The sequence below is a fragment of the Thalassophryne amazonica genome, chromosome 9 (assembly GCF_902500255.1).
Source record: "Thalassophryne amazonica chromosome 9, fThaAma1.1, whole genome shotgun sequence".
Classification (NCBI taxonomy): domain Eukaryota; kingdom Metazoa; phylum Chordata; class Actinopteri; order Batrachoidiformes; family Batrachoididae; genus Thalassophryne; species Thalassophryne amazonica.
The window spans coordinates 13,017,452-13,037,305 of NC_047111.1; the positions used below are offsets into that span (position 1 = coordinate 13,017,452).

Here is a 19,854-nt window from a genome sequence, read left to right on the forward strand (position 1 = left end):
AACGAATTAATTTTAACGATCAACGAACGAGGTCGGACACATAAGAAATTATTAATAGTGACTCACCAGTATTTCACAGATCAGGCCTCTGCGTCCTGACGCTGCGCCTTTTCCCACTCACACCTGGCTGCACCAGGTGTTTGTTTCCGTGTGACAAACACAGTTATGAGTAGTTGTTGGCGCTCTTTTTTCTTCTGGGCAACAAGATTCTTATAAACAGATACGCAGAACACAGAACACTGTAAAAAAAAAAAAAAGGCATGCAAAATTGGACTAAATACTCCGCGAGACTCCGAGGCCATGACAGGTGAACCGCGTTATAGCGAGGGACCACTGTATTCTCTTTTCACATGTCAATAATTCTTGACATGTGGATATTTGCTCGCTCAATTAATAAGACACGCCTAATGTGTCAGATTTCTTTATTTTTTAAATGTATTTCTGTATTTATTTTATTGTGACAACCGAATGGAGACGACAAAACCTGGTTGCAGCACGGGCGAATTAAGGGAATGACGAAACTACAGTTGTTATTATCAATTTCATTGTCTAAAACGATCACACCACATGAAGTTAAGCTCAGCGCTGCTGTGGCTCCAGGTTGTGGAGAAAAAGGCGTGCAGTGCTTTCTTTGCAGGCAGCGCTGTGGCCACGGATCGTGCTCCATAACAATCCCGCAAAGGCGGGATTTGTATTGATTATTATGTAGTATAATCAGGAAAGTGTTATTTATGTAACATATGCATTGATTTGTATAATGGCACTGTTTATCATGTTGATCATCTTCATTTTTATGTGGATTCCAGTGCTGGTTCATTTGGGTGTATAATTTAGGCCACCTCTCGACCTGGTGTATATTTTCAGCGCAGCGTACGCCAACGACCACATTGATAAATGCCAAGTAGCACAGCCGTTTTGGCGTACACCCGATATACGCTCAAATATCGCCGTACGCAACGCTGATACATGAGGCCCATTATGTTTATTATAGAGTCCTTTAACAAAGCTCATTATGTTTATAAGAGAGTCCTTTAACAAAGCTCATGATGTTGATTACAGAGTCCTTTAATAAAGCTTTTGTTTTTTATAGAGCTCTTTAACAAAGCTCAATATGCTTATTATAGTCCTTTAACAAAGCTCATGATGTTTATTATAGAGTCCTTTAACAAAGCTCATGATGTTTATTACAGAGTCGTTTAACAAAGCTCATGATGTTTATTACAGACTCCTTTAACAAAGCTCATGTTTATTACAGAGTCCGTTAACAAAGCTCATGATGTTTATTATAGAGTCTGTTAACAAAGCTCATGTTTATTATAGAGTCCTTTAACAAAGCTCATGATGTTTATTACAGACTCCTTTAACAAAGTTCATTACGCTGATTAGAGTCCTTCAACAAAGCTCATTATGTTTATTATAGAGCCTGTACAAAGCTCTTTGTTTATTAATAGAGTCCTTTAACAAAGCTCATTGTGTTTATTACAGTCATTTAACAAAGCTCATTGTGTTTATTATAGAGTCCCTTAACAAAGCTTATTATGTTTATTACAGAGTCCTTTAACAAAGCTCATTATGTTTATTAGAGTCCTTTAACAAAGCTCATTATGTTTATTATAGGGTCCTTTACCAAAGTCCTTTAACAAATCTCATGATGTTTATTACAGACTCATTTAACAAAGCTCATGTTTATTATAGTCCTTTAACAAAGTTCATGATGTTTATTACAGAGTCCTTTAACAAAGCTCATGATGTTTATTACCGTTTTTTAACAATGCTTGCCATGTTTATCATAGAGTCCTTTAACAAAGTTCATTATGTTTATTACAGTCCTTCAACAAAGCTCATTATGTTTATTATAGAGTCCTTCAACAAAGCTCATTATGTTTATTACAGTCATTTAACAAAGCTCATTGTGTTTATTACAGAGTCCCTTAACAAAGCTTATTATGTTTATTACAGACTCCCATACCAAAGCTCACTATGTTTATGATAGAGTCCTTTAACAAAGTTCATGATGTTTATTACAGAGTCCTTTAACAAAGCTCATGATGTTTATTATCATTCTTTAACAATGCTTGCCATGTTTATCATAGAGTCCTTTAACAAAGTTCATTATGCTTATTACAGAGTCCTTCAACAAAGCTCATTATGTTTATTATAGAGTCCTTCAACAAAGCTCATTATGTTTATTACAGTCAATCAATCAATCAATCAATTTTTTTACATAGCGCCAAATCACAACAAACAGTTGCCCCAAGGCGCTTTATATTGTAAGGCAAGGCCATACAATAATTATGTAAAACCCCAACGGTCAAAACGACCCCCTGTGAGCAAGCACTTGGCTTGCTCAAGCTCATTGTGTTTATTATAGAGTCCCTTAACAAAGCTTATTATGTTTATTACAGAGTCCTTTAACAAAGCTCAGTATGTTTATTATAGAGTCCTTTAACAAAGCTCACTATCTTTATTATAGAGTCCTTTAACAACGCTCATTATGTTTTTTACAGAGTCCTTTAACAAAGCTCATTGTGTTTATGTCAGGATTCAGAGCTTGGTATTTAACAAAATAGAACCCAAATGCAAGACAGCCAAAACACAGGAGGTGAGTTCAAAAAAGTTTTAATAAACAGTCAATGAGCCCGATATACAAAAACAAGAGTGGGTAAGGCTTCAACAAAAATAGGCTTTATCCAAATAGGGGTGAGGTTTCAAAAAACAGCAAGAGTGAGGAAAGTTACAACTAAAATACAAATAACCCTGAACACAGGGTGTGGGAAAAACCAGTCAAACGGAAAGTACAAACAAAAGCCAAATATGCTTCAAGCCCCAGAGAATTACCTGAACATATAAACAAACAAATAAACTTAAAGAATTTCAATGATCAATAAAATAATACATACCACCACGACATGAGAAGCATCAGCAACAAACAATGGACCAGCAAAGACTAACTCAAAATGTGAACTTAAATAACCAGCTGAACTAATGAGGCACACCTGTATTGATTACACAAGAACATGTACTGACAAAAGGAGAACACCAGCGTGCAGCAGAGAACAGACTTCCATGTGAAGAGAAATACAACACTTGACCCCCAAGTCATAACCTGAACACATCAAAGACAGGAACTGCAAAAATCAAATGAAACCTGAATGACTGTTAACACAAATAAAACAAAGAAATAACTTAGACTAAAAAGAGGAACAGCCCTGAACAAACACCAAAAAATAACCCATCACAGATGGCTGCATGACAGTTTATTATAGAGTCCTTTAACAATGCTCATTATGTTTATTACACAGTCCTTTAACAATGCTTGCGATGTTTATCATAGAGTCCTTTAACAAAGTTCATTACGCTTATTATAGAGCCCTTCAACAAAGCTCATTATGTTTATTATAGAGTCCTTTAATAAAGATTTTTATGGTAATTACAGTCCTTTAACAAAGCTAATTAAGTTTATTACAGAGTCCTTTAACAATGCTCATTATGTTTATTACAGAGTCCTTTAACAATGCTCATTATGTTTATTACAGAGTCCTTTAACAATGCTCATTATGTTTATTACAGAGTCCTTTAACAAAGCTCATTATGTTTATTATAGAGTCCTTCAACAAAGCTCATTATGTTTATTATAGAGTCCTTTAATAAAGTTTTTTATGGTAATTACAGTCCTTTAACAAAGCTCATTAAGTTTATTAAAGAGTCCTTTAACAATGCTCATTATGTTTATTACAGAGTCCTTTAACAAAGCTCATTATGTTTATTATAGAGTCCTTTAACAAAGCTCATTATGTTTATTACACAGTCCTTTAACAATGCTTGCGATGTTTATCATAGAGTCCTTTAACAAAGTTCATTACGCTTATTATAGAGTCCTTCAACAAAGCTCATTATGTTTATTATAGAGTCCTTTAATAAAGTTTTTTATAGTAATTACAGTCCTTTAACAAAGCTCATTATGTTTATTACAGAGTCCTTTAACAAAGTTCATTATGTTTATTATAGAGTCATTTAACAAAGCTCATTATGTTTATTACAGAGTCCTTCAACAAAGTTTCTGTGAAGGCTCTCAGTTGTCCAGGTGGTTTCCATAGTACAGAAGCTTGAATCTTTGACTGGACTGGGTCAAGCAACCCACTCCAGTCGAAGATTCAAGCTTCTCTACTCCTTCAACAAAGCTCATGATGTTTATTACAGACTCCTTTATCAAAGCTCATTATCTTTATTCTAGAGTCCTTTAACAAAGCTCATGATGTTTGTTTATTACAGTCTTTTAATAAAGTTCATTATGTTTATTATAGAGTCCTTTAACAAAGCTCATGATGTTTATTAGTCTTTTAACAATGCTCCGATGTTTATCATAGAGTCCTTTAACAAAGTTCATTACGCTTATTACAGAGTCCTTCAACAAAGCTCATTATGTTTATTATAGAGTCCTTTAACAAAGCTCATTATGTTTATTATAGAGTCCTTCAACAAAGTTCATTATTTTTATTATAGAGTCCTTTAATAAAGTTTTTTTTATGGAAATTACAGTCCTTTAACAAAGCTCATTATGTTTATTACAGAGTTGTTTAAAATCACTCATTATGTTTATTACAGTCATTTAACAAAGCTCATTGTGTTTATTATAGAGTCCTTTAACAAAGTTCATTACGCTTATTACAGAGTCCTTCAACAAAGCTCATTGTTTATTATAGAGTCCTTTAACAGCTCATGATGGTGATTACAGAGTCCTTTAACAACACTCCTTATGTTTATTACAGAGTCTTTTAACAAAGCTCATTATGTTTATTATAGAGTCCTTTAATAAAGAAGAGCTCAGATTCTATGGAGTTACATTTGTGTCAATAATATCTGAAAGGAAATGCTTTTGAGAAAAACTACACATTTTGTTTATTTCTATTTCAGTCCTAGATCAAGGATCCAGTGACCAATTTCATATTTATTTACTTTAAGACAATAAAATGTTGTTAACATAAAAAAAACTGTAAAGCCTACTTTTAGTACACAGAACATTCACAAGAGGTATTGATAAGGGAATCAACAAAGAATTGGGTTGATAAACGGAATCGATAATGGCATCGATATTGATAAAATCTTATCAATACCTATCCCTAATCATACCGCACCAAATCGCATCATATCGCATTCTGAGGAAGTGAATCGCCATTCAATTCCTTATCAAAAAAAGTAAGTCCCTTCGGCTGCTCCCTTGTTTGCACTTGGGGTCGCCACAGCAAATCCAAGGTGGATCTGCTTGTTGAATTGGCACGTTTTACGCTGGATGCCCTTCCTGACGCAACTCCACATTACATGGAGAAATGTGGCATTGGTGGGATTTGAACCCGGAACCTTCTGAACTGAAACCAAGCGCATTAACCACTTGGCCACCACCCCATCAAATCGCATCAAATCTGGAACGGGGTGAATCGTATCGCATCATATTGTCAGTATCGTCATGTATCGTCATGTATCGCTATATTTGTATGTATCACTGGTAGTGTATCGAGAAGCCTATCGAATCGTTGTCAGTGATGAGATTCACATGCCTAGTACAGAATGCTGATGAGTCAACTGGCTGTGGTAAATGCAGCTGTGAATTAATGGAGTGCTGTGACTCTTTAAACTTTTAAAGTGCCGGTCGCTTTTTGATCAGGTCTGCTGATCAGACCTGTTCAGGTCACCACAGACCTGAATAATGAAACACTTTAAAGAGTCACAGCACCTCATTCGGCTCTGATCACACCTGATCGATCAGGTCGTCTGATGATCACGCTGAAAGCAATGGCGCGTTAAAACTTTAAATCATCACAGCACTTCTGTGTGATCACAGCGCGTGACACCGGCATCCTCTGAGAAATTAACTGGAGCAGAAAACCAGAGGGACTTGTTTTAAAATGCTGTGTTTCCAGCCACAGATTAAAGTATTTTCAGACGTCATTTTTCAAAATCAGGAGCTTTATGTGGACTCATGTCGGACTGAATCGAAGAGCTAATTTACTCTGTGTGTGAATGAAACAGTCGATCTGCATGAGGACCGCAGGTTTCAGCCAATCAGTGGACAGCATTGATGGACAGATTTAGATTTATGAGTAAATTACAAGAAACCTGTGCCAACAATCACATAACTTACCTACACCTTATGTCCAGCATGTGCGGGACGTGTGAGTCACATGCTGGTTAAAAATTTTCAGAATGCCCAAAATTTTTTGAGGAGCTCAGCGTATTAAGACATATATCAGCGAGCGCCAGCATGTTTCAACGTGCTCTTAACTTATAAAAAACTTACCCTTAAATTATTAGACTTAAGCCAGCATTTTTTTAATAGAGTTGGGATCCATTCCAGCTTATTAATTAATCAAAAACCCAGACAGAGCTTTAATTCATTTGAAAGCTTGTCTCTTAGTCTTGTCCATCCAAATTGGAAGTCCCAAAAACCAGTTTTATTTGTTATTATCTATCGTCCACCTGGTCGTTACTGTGAGTTTCTCTGTGAATTTTCAGACCTTTTGTCTGACTTAGTGCTTAGCTCAGATAAGATAATTATAGTGGGCGATTTTAACATCCACACAGATGCTGAGAATGACAGCCTCAACACTGCATTTAATCTATTATTAGACTCTATTGGCTTTGCTCAAAAAGTAAATGAGTCCACCCACCACTTTAATCATATATTAGATCTTGTTCTGACTTATGGTATGGAAATAGAAGACTTAACAGTATTCCCTGAAAACTCCCTTCTGTCTGATCATTTCTTAATAACATTTACATTTACTCTGATGGACTACCCAGCAGTGGGGAATAAGTTTCATTACACTAGAAGTCTTTCAGAAAGCGCTGTAACTAGGTTTAAGGATATGATTCCTTCTTTATGTTCTCTAATGCCATATACCAACACAGTGCAGAGTAGCTACCTAAACTCTGTAAGGGAGATAGAGTATCTCGTCAATAGTTTTACATCCTCATTGAAGACAACTTTGGATGCTGTAGCTCCTCTGAAAAAGAGAGCTTTAAATCAGAAGTGTCTGACTCCGTGGTATAACTCACAAACTCGTAGCTTAAAGCAGATAACCCGTAAGTTGGAGAGGAAATGGCGTCTCACTAATTTAGAAGATCTTCACTTAGCCTGGAAAAAGAGTCTGTTGCTCTATAAAAAAGCCCTCCGTAAAGCTAGGACATCTTTCTACTCATCACTAATTGAAGAAAATAAGAACAACCCCAGGTTTCTTTTCAGCACTGTAGCCAGGCTGACAAAGAGTCAGAGCTCTATTGAGCTGAGTATTCCATTAACTTTAACTAGTAATGACTTCATGACTTTCTTTGCTAACAAAATTTTAACTATTAGAGAAAAAATTACTCATAACCATCCCAAAGACGTATCGTTATCTTTGGCTGCTTTCAGTGATGCCGGTATTTGGTTAGACTCTTTCTCTCCGATTGTTCTGTCTGAGTTATTTTCATTAGTTACTTCATCCAAACCATCATGTTTATTAGACCCCATTCCTACCAGGCTGCTCAAGGAAGCCCTACCATTATTTAATGCTTCGATCTTAAATATGATCAATCTATCTTTGTTAGTTGGCTATGTACCACAGGCTTTTAAGGTGGCAGTAATTAAACCATTACTTAAAAAGCCATCACTTGACCCAGCTATCTTAGCTAATTATAGGCCAATCTCCAACCTTCCTTTTCTCTCAAAAATTCTTGAAAGGTTAGTTGTAAAACAGCTAACTGATCATCTGCAGAGGAATGGTCTATTTGAAGAGTTTCAGTCAGGTTTTAGAATTCATCATAGTACAGAAACAGCATTAGTGAAGGTTACAAATGATCTTCTTATGGCCTCGGACAGTGGACTCATCTCTGTGCTTGTTCTGTTAGACCTCAGTGCTGCTTTTGATACTGTTGACCATAAAATTTTATTACAGAGATTAGAGCATGCCATAGGTATTAAAGGCACTGCGCTGCGGTGGTTTGAATCATATTTGTCTAATAGATTACAATTTGTTCATGTAAATGGGGAATCTTCTTCACAGACTAAAGTTAATTATGGAGTTCCACAAGGTTCTGTGCTAGGACCAATTTTATTCACTTTATACATGCTTCCCTTAGGCAGTATTATTAGACGGTATTGCTTAAATTTTCATTGTTACGCAGATGATACCCAGCTTTATCTATCCATGAAGCCAGAGGACACACACCAATTAGCTAAACTGCAGGATTGTCTTACAGACATAAAGACATGGATGACCTCTAATTTCCTGCTTTTAAACTCAGATAAAACTGAAGTTATTGTACTTGGCCCCACAAATCTTAGAAACATGGTGTCTAACCAGATCCTTACTCTGGATGGCATTACCCTGACCTCTAGTAATACTGTGAGAAATCTTGGAGTCATTTTTGATCAGGATATGTCATTCAAAGCGCATATTAAACAAATATGTAGGACTGCTTTTTTGCATTTACGCAATATCTCTAAAATCAGAAAGGTCTTGTCTCAGACTGATGCTGAAAAACTAATTCATGCATTTATTTCCTCTAGGCTGGACTATTGTAATTCATTATTATCAGGTTGTCCTAAAAGTTCCCTGAAAAGCCTTCAGTTAATTCAAAATGCTGCAGCTAGAGTACTGACGGGGACTAGAAGGAGAGAGCATATCTCACCCATATTGGCCTCTCTTCATTGGCTTCCTGTTAATTCTAGAATAGAATTTCAAATTCTTCTTCTTACTTATAAGGTTTTGAATAATCAGGTCCCATCTTATCTTAGGGACCTCGTAGTACCATATCACCCCAATAGAGCGCTTCGCTCTCAGACTGCGGGCTTACTTGTAGTTCCTAGGGTTTGTAAGAGTAGAATGGGAGGCAGAGCCTTCAGCTTTCAGGCTCCTCTCCTGTGGAACCAGCTCCCAATTCAGATCAGGGAGACAGACACCCTCTCTACTTTTAAGATTAGGCTTAAAACTTTCCTTTTTGCTAAAGCTTATAGTTAGGGCTGGATCAGGTGACCCTGAACCATCCCTTAGTTATGCTGCTATAGACGTAGACTGCTGGGGGGTTCCCATGATACACTGTTTCTTTCTCTTTTTGCTCTGTATGCACCACTCTGCATTTAATCATTAGTGATCGATCTCTGCTCCCCTCCACAGCATGTCTTTTTCCTGGTTCTCTCCCTCAGCCCCAACCAGTCCCAGCAGAAGACTGCCCCTCCCTGAGCCTGGTTCTGCTGGAGGTTTCTTCCTGTTAAAAGGGAGTTTTTCCTTCCCACTGTAGCCAAGTGCTTGCTCACAGGGGGTCGTTTTGACCGTTGGGGTTTTACATAATTATTGTATGGCCTTGCCTTACAATATAAAGCGCCTTGGGGCAGCTGTTTGTTGTGATTTGGCGCTATATAAAAAAATTGATTGATTGATTGATTGATTGATTGGGATACGCTGGCTGAATCGACATGGTGTGACAGGACCTTTCACTGATTATCACGTTTCTGCTTCAAACTACCTCCAGTCATCATCTGTCTCAGCAACAGATATCTGAAGCTTTTGTACAACAATCATTTCCACATAAATTCAGCATTATTTCAGAATAAAAGACAGCTAACAGATCAGACCGCCACAGCAGCTCCGGTGTTAGTGTGTCAGCCTTAAAGACAGTGTGTACATGCAAAGCTTTACTTTTTTAAGTGAAAATACACTTAGTGCTGTATTTTTATGTAAAGACAAAACGTACGTGGGTTTTCTTCGGTGGGGGAGCTCAACGTGACAGATGACGTGTTGATTTTTCCAGTCACATTGAACACAACACAGGTGAGCCATTCCTCTGTTTATACAGAGATAAACTGTGACTATTAATACTGCGATTTATTGCTTTTTATAAAGAAGATGACCGCGTTTGGGATTTTATTTTATTTTTTTTTATTTTTCATGCATTTATTTTGTGTTTGTGAATGCAGCTCCGTTAACGGTTTATAAATATCATAGTGATGGCTGGGCTGTGAATAGGGCAGCGCAGTCTTGTTTGAACCCTGCATGATATTGCGGCATTTGACCACTTACGGGGACCTCCATTGCCGTTGTGCAACATATACACAGCATAACTTCACACCGATAAATGGTGGACTGTTTTGTTTTCGGCTGCAATCTGTTATGTGGGCCGCTGAAGAGGAGGTACTGCTGGCCCACCACCACCAGAGGGCGCCCTGCTTGGAGTGCGGGCTCCAAGCACGAGAGGGCGCCAGACCCAGAAGAAGTGACAGCTGTCACTCATCCTCAGCACCAGCTGTCACTCATTCATCATCATCACCATCACCATAAAGGCCGGACTGCAACTCCACCTCCTCGCCGAGAAATCAACTACTGAAGAGGTAATTTTCTCTGCTGACTCGAACGTTGAATAATAATCTGAACTTCTTTTGCAGCTGTTTTCCTGGTGTTTACCTTATCTGTGGGATTGGCGTTTGGTGTGACAGCGATGGCTTCGCCTCACACCCCAAACCAGATAAGTGGTTAAAACAGGAGCTGCACGAGTGTGTGATTGGAGGTGGAGGTGCTCCCTCCTAACTGAGTGCAGACTGTGGATTACTGAGTGTGCGAATTCACACTCATCCATCCTGTCTTTGTTTTCTGCCAGCAGTACCAGGGTCGACAGCCGAAGACAGAGGCCACCTGGGGACTCGGGACTTGGCGGCTCCGGTGTTCTTCAGACCGTTGGTGGTGGAAGCCGTGTGGGACGTGGCTCCTCTCTCGTCGGGGGTCTTCTATCTTCGAGCCTGCCCACACGTCACCTGGTGTTAATTGACTTTACTGATCTTGTGTGTTTAGTTGTGTGTTGTCACAACATTAAATTGTTACTATTTGGCTTATTCATTGTCTGTTCCTTTGCGCCCCCTGTTGTGGGTCCGTGCTACGACACCTTCCCAACACAATCACCAAAGCAGTCGCAAAAAGTGTTTTATTTGTTGGGAAAGTGTAGTGACACGGACCCACAACAGGGGGCGTAAATGAACGGACAATGGAAGGAGTCAAATTATAACACTTTACTGTTGTGAATGACACAACCAAACACAGCAGAATACAGAATGTGCACAAGTCAATCAATAAAGGTGTCGTGTGGGCAGGCTCGACGATAGGAGACGCCCGTCTGGAAACGAACCGGAACCACACGATTTCCACTGCCACCGTACCCGAGGAATACTGGAGCCGCCAAGTCCCGAAGTCCCCAGGTGGCCACCGTCACGGCGTGTCGGATCTGGTACTGCAGGCAGAAAGCAAAGACAGTCAAGGGTGGGTGTGTGAACACCCAGTAACAATCCTGGTGGGAATTCCACCTCCACCTCTCACTCAATATGTTGCAGCGATCCCTCAGAGGAAAAAGAGTGCCGTCTTGCACAGCCTCCACAAACTAAGGACCGGTACTCCTGCAAACACTCACAATAAACAGATTTAGAAAATACTACAAAAGGCTGAGGATATTACCTCTGGTAGAAGATGATATCTCGGCAATGTGGTGGAGGTGTCTTCCTGCTTTTATTCCAGATGTGGATTGGATGATCAGTGACAGCTGTCACAGATGATGGGTGACAGCTGTCACCACGGCTTGTTCCTAAGGTGGCAGCGCCCTCTCGTGCCTGAAGCCCGCACTTCAGGCAGGGCGCCCTCTGGTGGTGGGCCAGCAGTACCTCCTCTTCTGGCGGCCCACACAACAGGACCCCCCCCCCCCCCCCCCAACAGGCGCCTCCTGGCGCCCGACCAGGCTTGTTCGGGTGGCGACGATAGAAATCGGCCAGGAGGGCCGGGTCCAGGATGAAGCTCCTCTTCACCCAGGAACGTTCTTCGGGTCCATACCCCTCCCAGTCCACCAAATACTGAAAGCCCCGGCCCATTCGACGGACGTCCAAGAGCCGGCGAACTGTCCAAGCCGGCTCCCCGTCGATAATACGGGCAGGAGGCGGCGCCGGACCGGGTGCACAGAGGGGTCAGGTGTGATGCGGCTTGATTCTGGAGACATGGAAGACCGGATGGATCCGCAGTGAGGCCGGGAGTTGGAGCCTCACTGCGGTAGGACTGAGGACCTTGAGGATGGTAAAGGGTCCAATGAAGCGGTCTTTCAGTTTAGGAGACTCGACCTGTAGTGGAATGTCCTTGGTGGAAAGCCATACCTCCTGCCCGGGCTGGTATGCGGGGGCCGGGGACCGTCGACGGTCTGCATGGGCTTTAGCCCTCGTCCGGGCCCTCAACAAGGCCGAACGGGCAGTGCGCCACACGCAACGGCATCTCCGCAGGTGGTCCTGGACCGAGGGCACACCGACCTCTCCCTCCACCAAAGGAAACAAAGGGGGTTGGTACCCCAGACACACCTCGAACGGGGATAGGCCGGTGGCAGAGGACACTTAGCTGTTATGAGCGTACTCGATCCAGGCCAGATGTTCACTCCAAGCCGTCGGGTGTGCGGAGGTCGTGCACCTAAAGGCCTGCTCCAACTCTTGGTTGGCCCGTTCGACCTGTCCGTTAGTCTGTGGGTGATACCCAGACGAGAGGCTTACGGTGGCCCCCAGTTCCCGGCAGAAACTTCTCCACACCTGCGAGGAGAACTGGGGACCGCGATCTGAAACGATGTCTGTAGGTATCCCATGCAGCCGGACGACATGGTGGACCAGGAGATCCGCCGTCTCCTGGGCCGACGGGAGCTTCGGGAGGGCCACAAAGTGGGCCACCTTGGAGAATCGGTCCACTATTGTGAGAATGGTGGTGTGTCCCCGGGACGGCGGGAGGCCCGTGACAAAATCCAGACCGATGTGGGACCAGGGGCGGTGAGGCACAGGAAGTGGCTGTAGGAGTCCCTGTGCCTTCTGGTGGTCCGCCTTGCCCCTGGCGCAGGTGGTGCAGGCCTGGATGTAAGCCCGGACATCAGTCTCCAGGGACGCCCACCAGAAGCGCTGCCGGACCACTGCCACGGTCCTACGCACCCCTGGGTGGCAGGAGAGCTTGGACCCGTGACAGAAGTCCAGAACGGCAGCTCTGGCCTCTGGTGGGACGTACAATCTGTCTTTCGGTCCTGTTCCGGGATCCGGGCTCCGTGCCAGGGCCTCCCGGACGGTCTTCTCCACGTCCCAGGTTAGGGTAGCCACGATAGTGGACTCCGGTAGAATGGGTTCCGGTGGATCCGACAGCTCGGTCTTGACTTCCCGTTCGTGCACCCGGGACAGGGCATCCGATCTTTGGTTCTTGGTCCCGGGGCGGTAGATGATCCAGAAGTCAAAACGGCCGAAAAACAGTGACCAGCGGGCTTGCCTGGGGTTCAGTCGCTTGGCGGTCCTGATATACTCCAGGTTCCGGTGGTCAGTGAAAACCGTGAAAGGCACTGACGCTCCCTCCAGCAGGTGTCTCCACTCCTCAAGAGCCTCTTTCACCGCAAGGAGCTCTCAATTGCCCACGTCATAGTTCCGCTCTGCTGGGGTCAACCTGCGGGAAAAACAGGCACACGGGTGAAGAACCTTATCGGTTTCTCCGCTCTGGGATAGCACGGCTCCTATCCCTGAGTCAGAGGCGTCCACTTCAACCACAAACTGGCGACTAGGATCGGGCTGCACCAAGACCGGTGCAGTCGAGAACCGGCATTTCAACTCCCTAAACGCGGCTTCGCACCGATCCGACCAGGTGAAGGGAACTTTTGCTGAGGTCAGGGCTGTCAGGGGGCTAACTACCTGACTATACCCCTTAATGAACCTCCTGTAAAAATTTGCGAAGCCGAGGAAGTGTTGCAGCTTCCTACGGCGAGTAGGTTGGGGCCAGTCTCTCACCGCTGCGACCTTGGCCGGATCCGGGGCGACGGAGTTGGAGGAGATGATAAACCCCAGGAAGGACAAAGAAGTGCGGTGAAACTCACACTTCTCGCCCTTCACAAACAGCCGGTTCTCCAACAACCGCTGCAGGACCTGACGTACATGCCGTACATGGGTCTCAGGGTCCGGAGAAAAGATGAGTATATCATCCAGGTATACGAAGACGAATCGGTGCAGGAAGTCCCGCAAGACGTCATTAACCAAAGCTTGGAACGTCGCGGGGGCGTTAGTGAGGCCGAACGGCATGACCAGGTACTCAAAATGACCTAACGGGGTGTTGAATGCCGTCTTCCATTCGTCTCCCTTCCGGATCCGAACTAGGTGGTATGCGTTCCTAAGATCCAACTTTGTGAAGATTTTGGCTCCATGCAGGGGGGTGAACACCGAATCCAACAAAGGCAACGGGTATCGGTTGCGAACCGTGATCTCATTCAGCCCCCGGTAATCAATGCATGGACGAAGACCGCCATCTTTTTTGCCCACAAAAAAGAAACCTGCTCCCATCGGAGAGGTGGAGTTACGGATCAGCCCGGCAGCTAAGGAGTCCCGGATGTAGGTCTCCATTGATTCGCGCTCAGGTCGGGAGAGGTTGTACAGCCTGCTGGATGGGAACTCCACACCTGGCAACAAATCGATGGCACAATCGTACGGACGATGCGGGGGAAGAGTGAGTGCCCGATCCTTGCTAAAAAACGTCAGCAAGATCGTGGTACTCAACCGGCACCGCCGACAGATTGGGGGGAACTTTGACCTGCTCCTTAGCCTGGGAACCGGGAGGAACCGAGGATCCCAAAACACATCCGATGGCAGGTCTCGCTCCACTGTACCACCACCCCGGACGGCCAATCAATCCGGGGATTGTGTTTCAACATTCAGGGGAACCCCAGAATCACACGGGAGGTAGAAGGAGTCACAAAAAACTCAATCTCCTCCCTATGATTCCCTGACACTACCAGAGTTACTGGTGGTGTCTTGTGTGTGATTAAAGGGAGTAGGGTGCCATCTAGTGCTCGCACCTGCAATGGTGTAGGCAGCGCCACCAGAGGGAGCCCTACCTCCCTGGCCCATCTGCTGTCTAGCAGATTCCCTTCTGACCCTGTGTCTACCAGTGCTGGAGCCTGAAGGGTTAAATCCTCACTAAGGATTGTAACTGGGAGCCGTGTGGCAATATGTGTGTGTCCCACGTGAATTTCTTGGCCCACCCTAAGCCCAGTTTCTAGGGGCGGGCGTTGGTGTTTAACCGTTCGGGGCAATTGCTCAATTGATGCTCCATTGAGCCACAAACAAAACACGCCCCGCGGGGAAGCCTCCTCTGTCTATTAGGTGGTCTAAATGTGGCCCTGCTCGTGTCCATAGCTTCGTCAGCAGGGGGAGCTGTCGCCCCACGGGACGTAGAGGCCAGGGAGCATGGGAAGGGCGGACCTTTCTCGGACCCGGAAGGAAGAGGGACGGCGTGCGCCCGGCCACGTCCTTCGTCTCGTTCCCGACGGCGTTCCTCCAACCGATTGTCTAACCGTATAACGAGATCAATAAGCCCATCTAATTCCCGCGGTTCATCCTTGGCCACTAGGTGCTCCTTTAGGACTGACGACAGTCCGTTTACGAAGGCGGCGCGGAGCGCAGCATTATTCCAGCTGGACCTCGCAGCCGCGATGCGGAAGTCGACTGCATAAGCAGCTGCGCTTCGGCGTCCCTGTCTCATTGACAGCAGCACAGTTGAAGCGGTCTCTCCCCTGTTAGGGTTATCAAACACAGTTCTGAACTCCCTCACAAACCCAGTGTACGTGTGAAGGAGCCATGAATTTTGCTCCCAAAGCTCCGTAGCCCAAGCGCGTGCCTCTCCCCGAAGCAGAGTGATCACATAAGCTATTTTGCTTGCGTCTGACGCGTACATGACGGGACGTTGTGCGAAGACGAGCGAACACTGCATAAGAAAGTCCGCGCACGTCTCCACACAACCTCCGTACGGCTCAGGAGGGCTTATGTATGCTTCAGGGGATGGTGGGAGGGGTTGTTGAACCACCACTGGAACATTTATATGCTGCACAGGGTCGGCAGGAGGAGGAGCTGCAGCAGCGCCCTGAGCGCTTGCCGCCACTTGCGCGGAGAGAGCCTCCACCCTGCGGTTCAGGAGGATGTTTTGCTCGGCTATTTGATCCATCCGAGCCGTAAAGGCGGTGAGAATGTGCTGTAGCTCACCAATCACGCCTCCTGCAGACGCCTGCGCTCCCTGCTCTCCCATTGGTCGTTCAACAGCCTGGTGACGCCCCTCGGAGTCCATGATGCTGGCCGAGATATCCTGTTGGGAAAGTGTAGTGACACGGACCCACAACAGGGGGCGTAAATGAACGGACAATGGAAGGAGTCAAATTATAACACTTTACTGTTGTGAATAACACAACCAAACACAGCAGAATACAGAATGTGCACAAGTCAATCAATAAAGGTGTCGTGTGGGCAGGCTCGACGATAGGAGACGCCCGTCTGGAACCGAACTGGAACCACACGATTTCCACTGCCACCGAACCCGAGGAATACTGGAGCCGCGAAGTCCCGAAGTCCCCAGGTGGCCACCGTCACGGCGTGTCGGATCTGGTACTGCTGGCAGAAAGCAAAGACAGTCAAGGGTGGGTGTGTGAACACCCAGTAACAATCCTGGTGGGAATTCCACCTCCACCTCTCACTCAATATGTTGCAGCGATCCCTCAGAGGAAAAAGAGTGCCGTCTTGCACAGCCTCCACAAACTAAGGACCGGTACTCCTGCAAACACTCACAATAAACAAATTTAGAAAATACTACAAAAGGCTGAGGATATTACCTCTGGTAGAAGATGATATCTCGGCAATGTGGTGGAGGTGTCTTCCTGCTTTTATTCCAGATGTGGATTGGATGATCAGTGACAGCTGTCACAGATGATGGGTGACAGCTGTCACCACGGCTTGTTCCTAAGGCGGCAGCGCCCTCTCGTGCCTGAAGCCCGCACTTCAGGCAGGGCGCCCTCTGGTGGTGGGCCAGCAGTACCTCCTCTTCTGGCGGCCCACACAACATTATTTTTCAGTTCCCAGTGGAGAAGAAAAGACTAGGCAAATGGGAGACATTGTGTCGGTAAGTGTTAGCCTACACAGCTAACCAGAGTAGCTCTGTTCTCTCTCCTGCAAAACCGCCTCGATACATTTGAGCTCCGGGTCATAAATAAATCGCAACACATGTCCACTTTCCACCACTTTCCATCACTTTTTTTTTTGTATTTTCACTTTGTGTGTAATTTGCCCAAAAACTCAGAGAAAATGCCGTGGTTTTCCCCCGGAAGTAGAGAAATTACGTCATATGCGTGATATTTTACCCCTTTAGCGCCCGCCCTCAAGCATGACTGCGGTGCCCTATTGTTGTGCTGCAATGCGTTATGGGAGTTTGGGGTTTGTTTGTTTTTTTATTATTCTTGCTATTGTGGTACATATTGGTTTTGCAGTGTTGTTAGTGTTATTGGTTTGTTGTGTTTCTGTAGTTCAAATCGTGTGGTCAGTTTGGTGAAGCGTTATGTTGTGACCATGAGTGAAAAGTACCTTGCGTTTGATGTCTTCCGCCACCGTCTGTGTTGTTGTGTGTGAAAAGAAAACACTTCTTTGTGGCAGCCAGCAGGATGCATAAAGACAAAAGCTCTGGCTTATTCTTCCACACAGGTTTCCACAATACATAATATAGAGATAAACTGTGTCTTCTTTTGATAAAGATGAAGACAGTATTTGAGGTTTTATTTTTATTTTTGTGTGTGTGTGTGTGTGCGTGTGTGTTCCTTTTGGGTAAAAAAAAAAAAAAAAAATGTTACCGGACTGACAGTTCAATCAATCAATCAATCAATTTTTTTATATAGCGCCAAATCACAACAAACAGTTGCCCCAAGGCGCTTTATATTGTAAGGCAAGGCCATACAATAATTATGTAAAACCCCAACGGTCAAAACGACCCCCTGTGAGCAAGCACTTGGCTACAGTGGGAAGGAAAAACTCCCTTTTAACAGGAAGAAACCTCCAGCAGAACCAGGCTCAGGGAGGGGCAGTCTTCTGCTGGGACTGGTTGGGGCTGAGGGAGAGAACCAGGAAAAAGACATGCTGTGGAGGAGAGCAGAGATCGATCACTAATGATTAAATGCAGAGTGGTGCATACAGAGCAAAAAGAGAAAGAAACAGTGCATCATGGGAACCCCCCAGCAGTCTACGTCTATAGCAGCATAACTAAGGGATGGTTCAGGGTCACCTGATCCAGCCCTAACTATAAGCTTTAGCAAAAAGGAAAGTTTTAAGCCTAATCTTAAAAGTAGAGAGGGTGTCTGTCTCCCTGATCTGAATTGGGAGCTGGTTCCACAGGAGAGGAGCCTGAAAGCTGAAGGCTCTGCCTCCCATTCTACTCTTACAAACCCTAGGAACTACAAGTAAGCCTGCAGTCTGAGAGCGAAGCGCTCTATTGGGGTGATATGGTACTACGAGGTCCCTAAGATAAGATGGGACCTGATTATTCAAAACCTTATAAGTAAGAAGAAAGAATTTTAAATTCTATTCTAGAATTAACAGGAAGCCAATGAAGAGAGGCCAATATGGGTGAGATATGCTCTCTCCTTCTAGTCCCCGTCAGTACTCTAGCTGCAGCATTTTGAATTAACTGAAGGCTTTTTAGGGAACTTTTAGGACAACCTGATAATAATGAATTACAATAGTCCAGCCTAGAGGAAATAAATGCATGAATTAGTTTTTCAGCATCACTCTGAGACAAGACCTTTCTGATTTTAGAGATATTGCGTAAATGCAAAAAGGCAGTCCTACATATTTGTTTAATATGCGCTTTGAATGACATATCCTGATCAAAAATGACTCCAAGATTTCTCACAGTATTACTAGAGGTCAGGGTTAATGCCATCCAGAGTAAGGATCTGGTTAGACACCATGTTTCTAAGATTTGTGGGGCCAAGTACAATAACTTCAGTTTTTATCTGAGTTAAAAGCAGGAAATTAGAGGTCATCCATGTCTTTATGTCTGTAAGACAATCCTGCAGTTTAGCTAATTGGTGTGTGTCCTCTGGCTTCATGGACTAGATAAAGCTGGGTATCATCTGCGTAACAATGAAATTTAAGCAATACCGTCTAATAATACTGCCTAAGGGAAGCATGTATAAAGTGAATAAAATTGGTCCTAGCACAGAACCTTGTGGAACTCCATAATTAACTTTAGTCTGTGAAGAAGATTCCCCATTTACATGAACAAATTGTAATCTATTAGACAAATATGATTCAAACCACCGCAGCGCAGTGCCTTTAATACCTATGGCATGCTCTAATCTCTGTAATAAAATTTTATGGTCAACAGTATCAAAAGCAGCACTGAGGTCTAACAGAACAGCACAGAGATGAGTCCACTGTCCGAGGCCATAAGAAGATCATTTGTAACCTTCACTAATGCTGTTTCTGTACTATGATGAATTCTAAAACCTGACTGAAACTCTTCAAATAGACCATTCCTCTGCAGATGATCAGTTAGCTGTTTTACAACTACCCTTTCAAGAATTTTTGAGAGAAAAGGAAGGTTGGAGATTGGCCTATAATTAGCTAAGATAGCTGGGTCAAGTGATGGCTTTTAAGTAATGGTTTAATTACTGCCACCTTAAAAGCCTGTGGTACATAGCCAACTAACAAAGATAGATTGATCATATTTAAGATCGAAGCATTAAATAATGGTAGGGCTTCCTTGAGCAGCCTGGTAGGAATGGGGTCTAATAAACATGTTGATGGTTTGGATGAAGTAACTAATGAGAATAACTCAGACAGAACAATCGGAGAGAAAGTGAAGATCTTCTAAATTAGTGAGACGCCATTTCCTCTCCAACTTACGGGTTATCTGCTTTAAGCTACGAGTTTGTGAGTTATACCACGGAGTCAGACACTTCTGATTTAAAGCTCTCTTTTTCAGAGGAGCTACAGCATCCAAAGTTGTCTTCAATGAGGATGTAAAACTATTGACGAGA

At 44.0% G+C, this 19,854-nt stretch overlaps 1 protein-coding gene across 1 annotated transcript in view; it reads left to right on the top strand.

The window, feature by feature from the left end:
- LOC117516760 (P2Y purinoceptor 3-like) overlaps positions 1–19,854 on the top strand; it is a 29,608-nt gene that overhangs the window by 6,880 nt on the left and 2,874 nt on the right. The gene's annotated exons all lie outside the window — the stretch shown is intronic.